The sequence below is a fragment of the Heterocephalus glaber genome, unplaced genomic scaffold (assembly GCF_053883595.1).
Source record: "Heterocephalus glaber isolate CG9 unplaced genomic scaffold, H.glaber_assembly_v1.0 deba00001509, whole genome shotgun sequence".
Classification (NCBI taxonomy): domain Eukaryota; kingdom Metazoa; phylum Chordata; class Mammalia; order Rodentia; family Bathyergidae; genus Heterocephalus; species Heterocephalus glaber.
Genome location: NW_028258325.1, coordinates 5,619,232 through 5,632,125, shown reverse-complemented (window position 1 = coordinate 5,632,125; position 12,894 = coordinate 5,619,232). Strand labels below are relative to the sequence as shown.

At 48.1% G+C, this 12,894-nt stretch overlaps 1 long non-coding RNA gene across 1 annotated transcript in view; it reads right to left on the bottom strand.

Moving 5' to 3' along the window:
- The window catches only part of LOC110349697 (uncharacterized), a 196,577-nt gene extending 183,683 nt beyond the window's left edge, over positions 1-12,894 (bottom strand). The window contains exon 1 of the long non-coding RNA XR_015441271.1: positions 1-12,894. This exon is cut by the window's left edge and continues 11,396 nt beyond it. This is a non-coding gene — a long non-coding RNA (uncharacterized LOC110349697).

Below are 12,894 nucleotides of genomic sequence, written 5' to 3'. Positions count from 1 at the left end.
ATGTGCTGCATCTTCCAGGATGGGAGGCAGAGGAGACGCCTTCCTCTGACACAGCACCCTTCTCCGGACCTAACAGCTGGAGTCCGGGGAAAAGAGAAGAGAGCATTCAATGATGGTGGTGGAGATGATGATGCAGACCTGCCTACCCCAACATGTACACCCCACTGGACAAGATTAGGCAGCGTTTCACATGTTAGATGTTTCAATAAAGGAGTCAGACTGGGCAGATCAATACAGGCAATTGTTGGCTGTTCACCAGTCAAACTCACTTTACAATGCCTTTCTGCACATTAAGAACTGCTTAAAAAGGGTTCAAGCCAAGTTCAAATGTGCTGGCTGCTACCTCGAGATTATAGCAGTCTGGCATGCAGGCTAATCCCGGCACTGGGGAGACTGAGGCAGGAGGTCCCACATGCAAGTTTAAAGCTGCTGTGGGCTACACAGTGAGACCCGATCCCAAATTCTTAGTGAGGACAAAATCCTGTACCCGAGGCCACACGAGTATGTCACAGAGGTCCGCTCAACACGATACTGGTTACAAACTAAGTCCCCTGCTGAATGTACAGCCCCCAACCAGGCAGCTCCCAGGAGCTGACCAGGTGCCAGGCTGCCTGCTCTGCCGCCAGGTTCCCCCAGACAGGAGTCGGCTGTGTTAGAAGGTTTATAAGGTTGGAAGGGGAATGTGTTAGCACAGGGTGGAGATTCTGCTGGAAGATGAGGCCAATGCAAGAAAGACTCCCCCGGCAGTCTTCAGACTTAGGACAGTCCCCAGGAGCCAAGGACAGTTTCCAGCCCAGTGGCTGGCAGAGGGGAGTTCCTTGGCACCACCTGGTGGCCGTGGGCCGGCATAACAGCAGACCTAGAGCTCAAAACTCCTTGGAAGCTTTTCAGCAATCGCCCTAAGATGATCCTGTGCACCTTGTAATAGTAAGACCTCAAGGTCTTTATCAATCTTTCCCAAGAAGAGGGAAACAAATGCCACCCCATTAGAGGGTGAACAAGAACCACGTTTGCATTTGAGAGTCAGATGCCAGGGCTGCTCAGAGGTAGTCTCTGGCTTGCAGAAGGCTCAGCAGCCAAGAACACAAACTTCCAGTCTGATTGCCAGGCACCTGCAGCCTCGGAAGAAGAACTTTGCACTTCACTGTCAAAGTGTTCAGTTGGGTGCCAATCCCTGGTGGCTCTAAGTTCACTGGCCACAGAGTTGTCTCCAGAGATAACACTTCTCACCAAGCTGTAATTTGAAGAACAAATTCACTCAGGATGGTGGGATACAGTACTTGTGTTGGGGGATGGACTACCTAGGTCAGTTGTAGGAGAAGACAGGCATTAAAGTACACTAAAAGATCCACCCCAAAACAATCATTCAAGGACCGCTCCATCCTCAATCTAAACTGCTTCCATTCCTGTTCCTTTATTCCTGTGTCCCAGAGCCGATATCCGCCCTTCTCCAAGAAAGCCAGCTTGTCAGCAAGCTTGATCTCAGCCAGAGCTTTGTGCACCTGCTGTGCTGCATGAGATGACGCACTTGAAAGTCTTTGCTTACAGCTTCTGGGATTAAGCCATCCTGGAATCAGGGTCTTGCCCCCTTGGGGCTAACCAGAGCCATATGGTCACAGCGGACACCTTCAGGCCAGGGACTACGTCAATTACAGAGCAACTTCCTGGGCTGCATGGTGAGGGGCAGCTACTGGTTTTGAACATAAGGATGTGAAGACAAGTGCAGAATTTGCACTGGAATGGCTAGTCCCATGGCAGGCACAGCTGCCACTCCCCCGGCTCAAGCATTTGTTGTTTGACAGTGTTGTTCACCTTAGTTGAATCTGGGTGCATTTGTGAATCCTGAGCATCACTGATGGCTCAATACTGAGTTATCTCCCTGGAATCCTTTAATAGGAGAGTATCTCCTGATTAGATTTAACCAGGAGTTCAGGTAACACCTGCAACTGTCCACAACTTCCTCCCCACTGCCATCTTCGGAGTGTGCCTGTGAGTGCCTTACTACCAGATGCACCCCTCCACTGGCCCTGTGTCTACCTTACAGTCATGCTGCCCCCAGTTGAGCTGACTCGCATGGTTTTCTGCTGCACAGCACAAGATCCTTCAAAGGGCTCCCCAACCGCGTCCATCTGGAAGCAGGGGAATGGGGAGTGACATTCACAGGAAGGGACATGCTGAGAGTCCCAGCCCCAAGTCCCCGAGGAGGATGGAGATGCATCTACCTCTGACATGGAGGGACGCAGCTGTCGAGGCTCAATGGGACCTGCGAGTCCCCTTCTGAGTCCCCTGTCCATGAATGGCCCTGGTGACCTGAACCACAAATACCACTGCTCAGGGGATGTTTATCTTCAGTGCTCACTGCACCAACTAGCATCCACCTGCTCTTCTTGGGAAGCAGCCTGTTATCTAAATACACCCACTGCTGACCACCTTAGGCGGGATTTGGGAAAGCTTCTGGTGAAAGATGGCAGGGAATCAAGAGTCCTGTTCACCTATTACACGGGGCTGACGTAGGCATCCAAAGTCTTCCTCTTAAAGTTCACTTTCTCATGCAAGAACCAGATGCAATAAAAAGGGAAGTAGTTTCTATGTTTCATTTCCTTCCTTCACATTAAGACAAGCAGTAAAGGGGACCAGAAAAACCAAGGGACACCGGAATACAGCATCCACCACAAGGTGCAGACACAGTCTGGCCTGAAAGCCCACAGCATTACAGTCTGACAAAGCCAACAGTTTCCTATTTCTCAATGGTTTCCATATAGGTTTTACACACCCCAGTGTACCCACAGCAGCAGACATGATGAACGCAAACAGACCAGCTGAGAATTTGGTAGCATCTCATGCTGCCAGGTGTGAGAAAAATTGAAAGTCTATGACAAACCCATGATGCTTAATCTGAAGTCCACCTACTCTGAGGTCAAAGTGTTTCATGTCAACTTTCATTCAGTTCCATTTCGTACTAAAGTCCAGAAGAGCAGGCCTGATGTGACAGACGAGCCTGGTTTCAGGAAAACCTGGTTGGCCTGAAGGTTGCCTGATGGCCCTGCCCAGCCGAACACTCCCCTGAAGAGCAGCCACAGCCCAGCCTTCCAGCGGCACTGGCACACTTGGCTGCAGAATCCTGGAGATCAGGCTGGAGCCCAGTCGCTGCCCACAGTCCCTGCCAACAGCGCATCTGGCCAGGGCACCTCAGCGTGAGGATGCGACATCTGTGGCCCTAAAGTCCACTCAGGACACTCATTCAGAAAATATGGGGGAGTCATCTGCGCCCAATGAAAAGCACAGCACCTCTTTGGAGGGTCAACTCTAGGAGTACTGTGCCCAGAAGCAACAAGGGAACCCCCTCCACCTATTTCCGGGGGAGGAGGAGCACAGACGGGCCACAGGAACCCTCTCTGTTCTGAGCAGCCAGCCCCTGTAGACCAGGCAACTTTAGCCGAGCCCAGAATCCACCTTGGAGGGTGGTCACTGGGACAGGACTCCCCTCTCTTGATGTCCCCAATTGCATCATGGGTCAGCTTATTGTTAGAATCCAGGTATCTAACAGCATTTGCTTCAGCTGTGTGCGGGTGCGGGAGACAACATTCTACCACGCCCAGCATGCCTGGAAATAACGGGAGTGCTTTTAGATCCTAGACACTAAGATGGGAAGTTTGTCTTCATTCCAGAAGTTCACCTGTCCCCACGGACACTCCTGTGCTGAGCTCCCAGGTGGCCAGGGATGACCGTTTAGATAAAACTGACATTTTCTAGGCCTGGAGAGAACCAGGCAATTCCTGAGCTCTGGGGAACATGTGTGCTAATACACGGAAATATCTGAGGAGGACAACAGCCCGCTGTTTGCTCTGCCCCACCTCTCAGGAGCACGGGGCTCACAGACAGTGCTCCAGAGATGGGGCTGCTGAGGAGCACTAGGAACTGAAGTCAGTCAAGATTTTTGTGAAAATCATCTTGAGAATATCATCCCATGGATGTACATATTTGGAAGAGGTAATCAGGGCTGGGCTGATCATAGGAAACTGCATCCAGCTCTGTGAGGAAGAACATCTGGGAACCTTAAGGCAAAACGATTTCACAGCAGCTCAAGTGAAGCCCAAATGGCCAAGAGGAAGAGAAATGTACATGTGGAGCTGCTCCAGGATTTGGGGGACCTATCAACGGAGAGCCAGTGCAGCTGCACATGCCTCAGCCTGAAGTACTTAGTGCCTGTCACGGCTTGTGTCTATGTGTCCCCAGCAAAGCCACATGCGTTCATTAGTGGGACTTTTCAGAAGTTGCTGGGTAGAGTGTGTGATACCAGATTACAGGTGTGTGCTAACTGGATTAGGCCACTGAGTGGATTGTCTTTTTGGGTGGGGCTGAAAGGATTTCCTGAAGATGGAGGCCCCTTGCTGGGTGTTGAGGGCATCAAGAAGTGGTCCTGTGGCCTGGGTCGAATATAAAGGGAGAAGGAATACAGGCTTGTTGCTTCCTGCCGCCTCTGCGATGCCCTGTCTGCCATGCCACCCTGCCTAGGAGCCAGCCAACTATGGGCTGAAACCTCAACAAATTGCGCTAAATTTTTCCTCCTTTAACTCATGGGTGTCAGGTATTTTGTACCAGCCACAAGCAAGTAACCAGGACAGTATGCAACCCATCAGGGGACCAATCCGCTCAGTCATTTCCAACTGGAGCTTTCTTTCAAATCCGTGGTAACTGACCATAAGACATCTATTTGATGTGAGAAGCTTGAGGCTTACATTCAAATATGGAAACATCTTTCAACTCTGATCTATTTTTGCTTCAAAGGAAGCCCTGGAGTTTCATTAAGACCATGTGCATTACACCATAGCAGATTTGTCATCATTTTGCCCATGGGCCAGAGACTAACAAATTAAGGTCATTGAACTCACCCAAACATTTTTTAATGCAGCCCAACATTCGGACTGTGGTGTGGGTACTGCTGGCTGTTTTTAGCCAGACCTACAGTGATAGCCTCAGCATCTGTTGGGGGTCCACTGGACAGCCAAATGGGGCCCATAAGATGGAGTTACTTTGGTTAGGGTTCAGAGGTCCATTTTTACATCATTTCCAGGTGCACCCCCATCCATTCCCAGCAAATCTCATCTACAGTCGCAGGCCTAACACCTTGATAACAGCCCTGTGTGTCCTTCGCCCGTCAGACTGTCGGGCCCTTCCCACAATTATGCTAGGCCAGGTCCTCAGGCTTTAACATGTTCCTGCTGGCTTGAACCACTGGTAATAATCATTGGGCAGCACGGCACAGTCCCATCAGTGGTGCAGCTGTCTCATCAGTCATGCACGCACAGCCCCAAGAATGTATTAAAATCTAGTTATGTCCCTAAGGTTCCCTGAGTGGGGCTTTAGCATCCGCTCAGAGCTCAAGTCCAACAGGAAGGACTTTGCATAAATCCACCCCCAACCCCCTTAGAATCTGGAGAGTGCACTGAGGGATAAGGGGTGGGCCAAGGATTTCTAAAGAGATCCCTGGGAGAAGCTGGCAGGACCCTTCTGTCTACTTCGCCCAGGTGGTCGAACAACTGGATTCTTTCATCCCTCCATGGTCATCTCTGACACCACTCAAGCTGTGTCCTCTGCAGAACTGACCACTTCCTTTGCTCACTCTACCTGTCCTCAGATCCCTGTTCATACATCTAGGGCTCCTCTCCCACTGACTAGGGCCTTTGCCCAGAAAACACATCAACTCCAAAAAGCTGCTGAGCAAGCTGTAAAGCCCTACTTAAGGGACTATTCATTTGCAGAACAGTTGGAGATTCTGACACTAAGCTATGTGAGAGGTATGCTATTTTCTTTCCTTTTACCATTGTTTGCTCTGTCAGGGTTTTTACTTCAGTTGGTCTTAAGCATGTGTAACATCTCATTTAATTAGACTGAATACTGTTCAAGCCTATGTCAAGCTGGTAGGCTCCAGATCCCCACACAGCCAACCCATCCGGATCATTTTTTGCTGTTTCTCTTGCCTCAGTCACCTCTGTATAGACCACAACATGTCATGTTTGGGATGAAGACATGAACAGGCAAGCAATACACAATGAAAAAGAAAAGTTGAGACAGCATCTGCCCTTCCAGGCCTCTATCCACAGCCCTCCAGGGCCGCATCCAGGGGGCAGAGATCCAAATCAGCACTAAGGCACTCAGGAGACCCCATATCTCCTAGGCAAAGGCCCAGCAAAGAGCTGCAGAGTGGGAGCTTCAGAAGAGAGGAGAGCAAGGAAGCCCCATCCTCCCATGCCAGAACAGTGCTGCCCCCAAGGCAGTCTGACACTTAATCCCCCCCAGTCCTGGGCTGCCTACACCTCTCACCTATCTGCACAGGGTCCCTCTATTTTCCGTCTTCATCTATGATTCTACCACTCCAGTCCTACAATCGAAGCTAAGCACAGACCAGATCTCAGCCCTGACTCCCTATATTTACTCACTTGACCCCTCATTTTTCCTGAGATGTATCTCCTTTACTGTTTCCTGATCAATAAGAGGGGCTGGGACAGCTACCACACTGCCTGTCCACTGTATAATGTACCAAGAACTGCAAAGAGGCAAACCAATCAGACATAGATTGGGAAAATTATCTTGGTGCTCAAGATTTGCAGAACTGAAAAGTAACTTGACCAAACAATTAGGATCCAATGTGTTTACTGCACTACACACCTGTGAGAAGGTACCTCATCTATCTGCTTCATAAACTGTCCCTGAAGCAGCCTCCTTGCAAGATGGCCTTTTAGAAAGAATCTTTGCTATCCTTTCAGCCAGCCAGTCAGTTTCTACCCCTGCCTTGCCTCTCAGTTTCCTCTGGGCACCAAGTGAACTGAGCCCATGTTCGAGTAACAGTTAGCTCATCTAAAAAGCTCTGAGGCCAAATGATGGAGGGAAAAGATTGTATCCCTGCAGGTCACATTTGCAGAGATGAGCAATGAGGTCTTCCTGGTGATCTTGCATTGCACATAGCAACCCAAATCTGACCAACAGCCTCATAGCCCACAATAAACATGTCAAACCGCGGCAGAATTTGCTCAGTAAAGTCCAGGCTGAGTACTGGGGTGCTGATGGCATCCCACAGTGATCACAGCCACCTGTTGCCCTCAAAGTGAGCCCTGGCGCATGGGAGAGGGGAGGCCTCTGTCACATGCTCGGCAAATCCAATGCAGAGAGATTTCTCATCAACGTGAGCTCATATCAGAATACAGCAAGTCTTTTCCACAGTGATGGAAAACTCTTCACACTGGGTAGAGTTTGAATGAATCGACCTTCAAAGGCAGTTGGGAGTTTGCTTCCCCCCCCCCAGCCTTCCTCCTGTGTTTCTCTCCAATTCACATCCTCTAGGGTGTATTTTGGGATAAGACCACCACTCACACTGAAGATGTGCAAGGGAGTTTGCCCCATGCAGAGTCCCTACATCTCCTATGGAAAAAGGAGCCACCAAAGTTCAGTCACAGCATCCACAGGGTCTTGGTGCAGAGGTCAGATCTGGTCTGCTCCACTGCTGCCCCCCCCCCATTCCACTCCTGAATCTCAGGCATCACCCATATAGGTCACACTGACAAAGGTCCAGCAAAGCCCTCTTCTGAGCTCTACAGGCTTTGCCCCACTGGGTACAGATCCAAAGAGCTGAGCAGTAGCCCCCATGATGGGGTCCAAAAGAGCATAGCAATCATGGAATACAAATAGTCTGAGGATGACTGCACAAGGCTCTGGTGCAACATGGAACCTGCTTCCTGACTGCACAGCACACCCTGACATCTCAGAGAAGGCCGAGACGCACCAGTGAGGACTGTGGGGTCCCAATCTGCTTAGTCATTTCTAGGAGTGAGCAGCCCTACATCTCAGAGCAAGTTCTGAATGCACATCATTAGGATCGGCCCCTCAAGGGCTCTTCGGACATCACCACAGCCCCTCAGAGCTCCCGACCACACACATGGTCTTGTGGCATTGTACACCAGCTCTCTCCCCTAGCATTGCCCCAGCCAGAGAAACTGACACCCACCATGGGGTTTTCAATTTGGCACATGAGTCTGGCGAGTCCTCTGTAGGCCACTAGCTTCAGGGCCTGTGTTCTGACTTCCCTGCCTGCCCCCCTACTAAACTTCAGACTGCAGGAGAGCAGCTCACGAACCAAACTCGAAGATCTGCTCAGACAGAGGATGCAGAGGTGTCAGCCTTGGCCCCCAAGACAGACTCCTTTTCTGGGTTTGAAAGCCAGCTGAGTGCCATGCAGTCAAGGGCTCCAGCAAAGCCACGTTTGATTCTCCAGCTGTTGCAGGAGCCCACCACAGCCATGTAGGACAGAGCCTATTGCACCCAATGTGCCAATTTCTACTTAATTGGCCCATATCCACCACCCCCCAGAAACATTCAGAATGCCCTGCAACGTATTGGCCTCTACATATGACTAGATCCTCAGAGGATTGCATCTTGCAGGAAAGTAGCGAGCTCTACTTTGGTATGGAGCCTGTGCTCATTTCTCTGGCTCTACTACTAAGATGATCTCAGGAGAAAGGATGAGGCTCCAATCCTCCACCCTGACCCAAAGTATGAGGAGCATATGAGGGGAGCTTGAGGAGGAACTGGCCCACACAACTTTGCTTGAGGGCTACCACACAGATGACACAGAACAATGCCAGGGCATACAAGAAATGTGAAGTCATTGCCTAGAGAAGCTTCTATTTCCTGCTGAAGGAAACTGGGTTAAAGATGAAAAAGTCAAAGGTCAACATGGCTCCCTCCAGGAGTGGGAAGGGGATATTTTCTGCTCCAACAAACATGAGAGCTGGGTTAGTTCCTATCCTTTCACCCCAGCATTCCTAAATAGATTCCCATGAGAAACGGGAAGCTTTTCCGAGAGCTTCATGCACACCATCTATGAAGGTGGATTGTGTCGATTTAACACTCAACTAAATTGGCTCAGCATAGTTCTGGGTATGGAAGATCCACCCTAGGGAGGATTATTGCCAAACTGGTATAAAAGGGAAACAAAGGAAAGACTGCTTTTATTTCCTTCACAGGAGCTTCTCTGGTCCTCATTTTGCACCTTGAACATCATTCTCCTGGCTGTCAGTGCAGAGCCTTCAGCCTTTTGATATGGACTTGCATGAGACACTATATGAGCTCCCAGCCTTTGAGTGGGATCTCAGATCCCCAGTGCAGACAGACCTTTTGCCCTCTTCCACACCGGATTCTGTGGGAGGTCATCATAAGCCAATCTGTAAATGCTTATTTGTATATCTGATGTCTTTCTCTAGTAAACACTGACTGATACACCATCCTTGATACTGGCACTAAACTGGGTACATACATAGGGTTTCTGAAAGTGGACAGTGACTACAAAATTTGGCAAAAAAAAAATGGTATCCCAATTGTCTTCTCTAATAGAGAGCAGCCAAAAATCTTGGTACTATGAAAAGAATGAATAATCTAGCAACAAGGCTTCCTGAAACAGATTCAAATTCAGAATTTCAGGATAAACTTGATTTCTGGTTCTCAAAGTAACTCCAATACCTTTTCCACTTGGGATCAAGAATATAGAAAACACCAGGGATTTAGCTCAGCAGTTCCAGCGCATGCCTCGCATCAAGTTCGATCGGGATCATAAGGAAAAAAAAAAAAAAAAAACTTTTAGTGGCACAGCAAACTCTTATACCCAGCCAGGACTCACCTGGCTTTAAGCCTGCCCAGTTTCCTAATCTCTAAGCTGAACCCTCATGGTTAAGGAGATCCAATTCCAACTACCCGGCACTCATCAGCCCATTTCAGCTTTAGTCGTCAAAAGTGATCAACACGGAAAACGTACCACCTTCTGCCTTCTAAGAGAAGGCCCCAGGCCCACCGACTTGGGCTGGGCTGCTGCCACAACAGAACACAGGACTCGCTTTGACTCAGAACAGGAACAGGCAGTGTTTGCCCATGCAGCCAGGCTTGCGGACGATGCCCCCAGGCCCACTTTCCTGTCTGTGTGGTCCGGGCAGTGCAGCTCTCAGCGGGATCTCCCTGAAAGAACAGGCACTCGCCAAGATCTTCGGCCGTCCCTGAAAACGACAGCGTGACGGGACCCTCAAGCGGTCGTCTCCAAGCCAGTGGTGGCTACTTTTGGTGTCCGGATAGATTTGTATTGGGTGCTTCATGTTTTCATTTTGTGTTTGCAGAGTCCGAGTCCGGACCCGTCAGAAAAGTGACAAGAAAAAAGCAAACAGGGATGGGGATTTAGCTCAGTGATTTCGCAGCCTGCTCTGCAAGTGCAAGGACCCAAATTCGATTCCTGGCACCAAAACAAAAAAAAAAAAGCAAAAAAAGCAAAAAAAGCAAAACTGAAAACAGACATGTTAAAATTCCTGATTTATATTCAAGTTGCAAACTCTCAGGTGTGAAGGGACCTTGCATTATGAACATTCGTAGATGCAAACAAACCTCTACAAGGCCATTAAAAACTATTCTGTTCAGCTGTCACCATGAATGGTGTTTGGAACAACCTTTGCCCAGTTTGTTCATGGATTTGAGAAAATGGGTAAGGAGTCCAAAGAAGGTCTTCAACTTAATGACCCTTAGCTAGAAAGTAGCGTTTGAACTCCTTGCTATGCAACACAAGGAGCTCACCAATGAGGGCCTGATGGAATTAAAAGCCCAGTGAAGAGAGAACCAAGAGGAAGATGTAACTGAAGAACCAGACATTAACACAGGAGATGGTAAGAGGGTTTTCTTTAGAGGCACTGTTATGAAGCACACAGCACCCCAATATAGAATGTACAAAGGCTGCAGCAGCCATTTAGAATGCCACCCAGTGCTAGAGTCATCTGAGAACAAAAAGCTACTACTCACAGCCATCATTGGATCATTTTTTCAAGACAGTAGACAGAATTGAATCAAAAACCTTGTGTCCTCAACATCAGGTGTGGGCCAGGTTCCACCTTGCCCTCCATTCTCCTGTTGATCCTTCAGCTCCACCACACCTACCTACCCTTCGCCTCTAGTAACTCTGGCCAGTTCATTCCATGCATGCTCTATACGCCAGTTGTTGTATGGTACTGTGCCACCATGTTAGGGTAACTGTAGAAGTAAAAATATAGCATTTTTTGTGGTTGGCTTTTTTATGCTTTACATTGTATATTTGTGTCAAAGGTATATTGAGACTCATTTTTTCAGACTTATGAAGGAATCAGACTTATAAACCAGTTCTGTCCTGGGGGAACATAAGTTGGGGATTTACTGTAGTGGATTATCACGCCAAGAGGCCAGCACAAAGTCATTTGGAGTGATCAAATGCAATGGGAAGGCATTGTGTGTTCTGTGCTGTGAAAAGTACTGCAGGTCAAGTGCCAGTTGCATCTGACACCAACTGCAAGTGTTGCCAAACTTTGAAACTGAAAGTTTCTTGAAGGAAAATTGAGGCGATATTCCCAGTTTTTTGGTACCAGAGATCGAACTCGGGACCTTGCGCTTGCAAGGTAGGCAGCGGCACCACTGAGCTAAATCCCCAGCCCTCCAGTTATCTTAGTTTTTGCAACTAGCTTTTTAAATCATTTGACAGCTGCTAGCTTTCAAATTTCACTGCATAGCAAAACACGGTAAGCCCCTGATGGTGATTTTATCAAAATGGCCATGTGGTCTGGGAGTGATTCCCTTTGTCATGATTTCTCAAAAAAGGATAAAATTATACAATGCATCTCCAAAATGCCACTTAGCAGAAGTGTTAAAGATTGAGTTCTGTGCTTGGCAAGTGTTAGCAGCTCACCGCTGTGAGTTTTTGAAAGGCCTTGAAAGTGGGCAGCTGAAATATTTTCCAAATCTAAAAATGCATTTAGAAAATTCTACAACATTCGCAGACAATCCTCAAGCCATCAGGAATCCTACAAGAAGTTTTCTAGCACTGTAGCAGCTGCAAAGGAAAATTTTAGTAAATTTGTACAGCTCCATAAGATGGAGACAACCCTGCGTTTTCTTTTCCAGATAAAGGCACATTTGAAGAACTTGATCTTTCCTGCTTACACGACCGGTTAGATTTTGGAAATCTGGGAACGGAGCTACTGGAATTTCAAGAATGCTCTAGCTGGAAAAATTCTATGACCTGAGTAAAACTCTTAAGTAGTGAAGGGAGGACAGGACAGCGCAGCTGGTAGTTCTTGAACTGAAATGTGGAGTTCTCTGCCAAGTAATTTTAAGTCAATGAAAGCACTTGAGATTGCTTTTCTTACTTTGTTTGGATCATATGCTTGTGAGCTGTTTTTCAGGTCTGAATTATACAAAACTGACAACAGATGACCGAGTGCTGCTCTCAAACTAATGAAGTTAGTCAAAGTTTGACAAATTATCAGCATGCACACAGCAGCAAAGATCACATTAACTGCACAAAAACACACCAAATACAAGCTTACTCATCAACAAAAAGCTATTTAATCATTGAGAGCCATTTCTTTTAAGACAAAAGATGTTAATTTTCTAAACTAAAGCCTCAGTGTTGAGGTTAAATTGCAGCATTGGCATTTTGCAGTAAGTGGGTTTGGGGTTGCAATGTGGCCAGTCTCTAAAAGGTTCACCATCACTGCTCTAAGCTTTCCAAGACTTCAAAAACACTACACTGTTCTCTCAAGCCTCGCAGTCTCCAACACCCAAGACCTGCTCCTTAGGCTCCAGCCTGAGTAACCTGCTGTGAAAGTCCTGTCACAAAATGACATTCTGGACTCGACACACCTCTAACCTGTCAGCGGAACTTTGGTTCTACCTACCTTCTGCACTCTCTCCTCCTCCCTGGGAGGCCTTTATTACACCACTAGTTTATAAAGATGGGGCTCCACGGCCATTTCCACCAGAATGGCTTGCCAGAGCACACCCAAACTCACTCAGCTTCCTCAGTTGCTTATAAACCATTAATGCTTTCATCCCACCCAC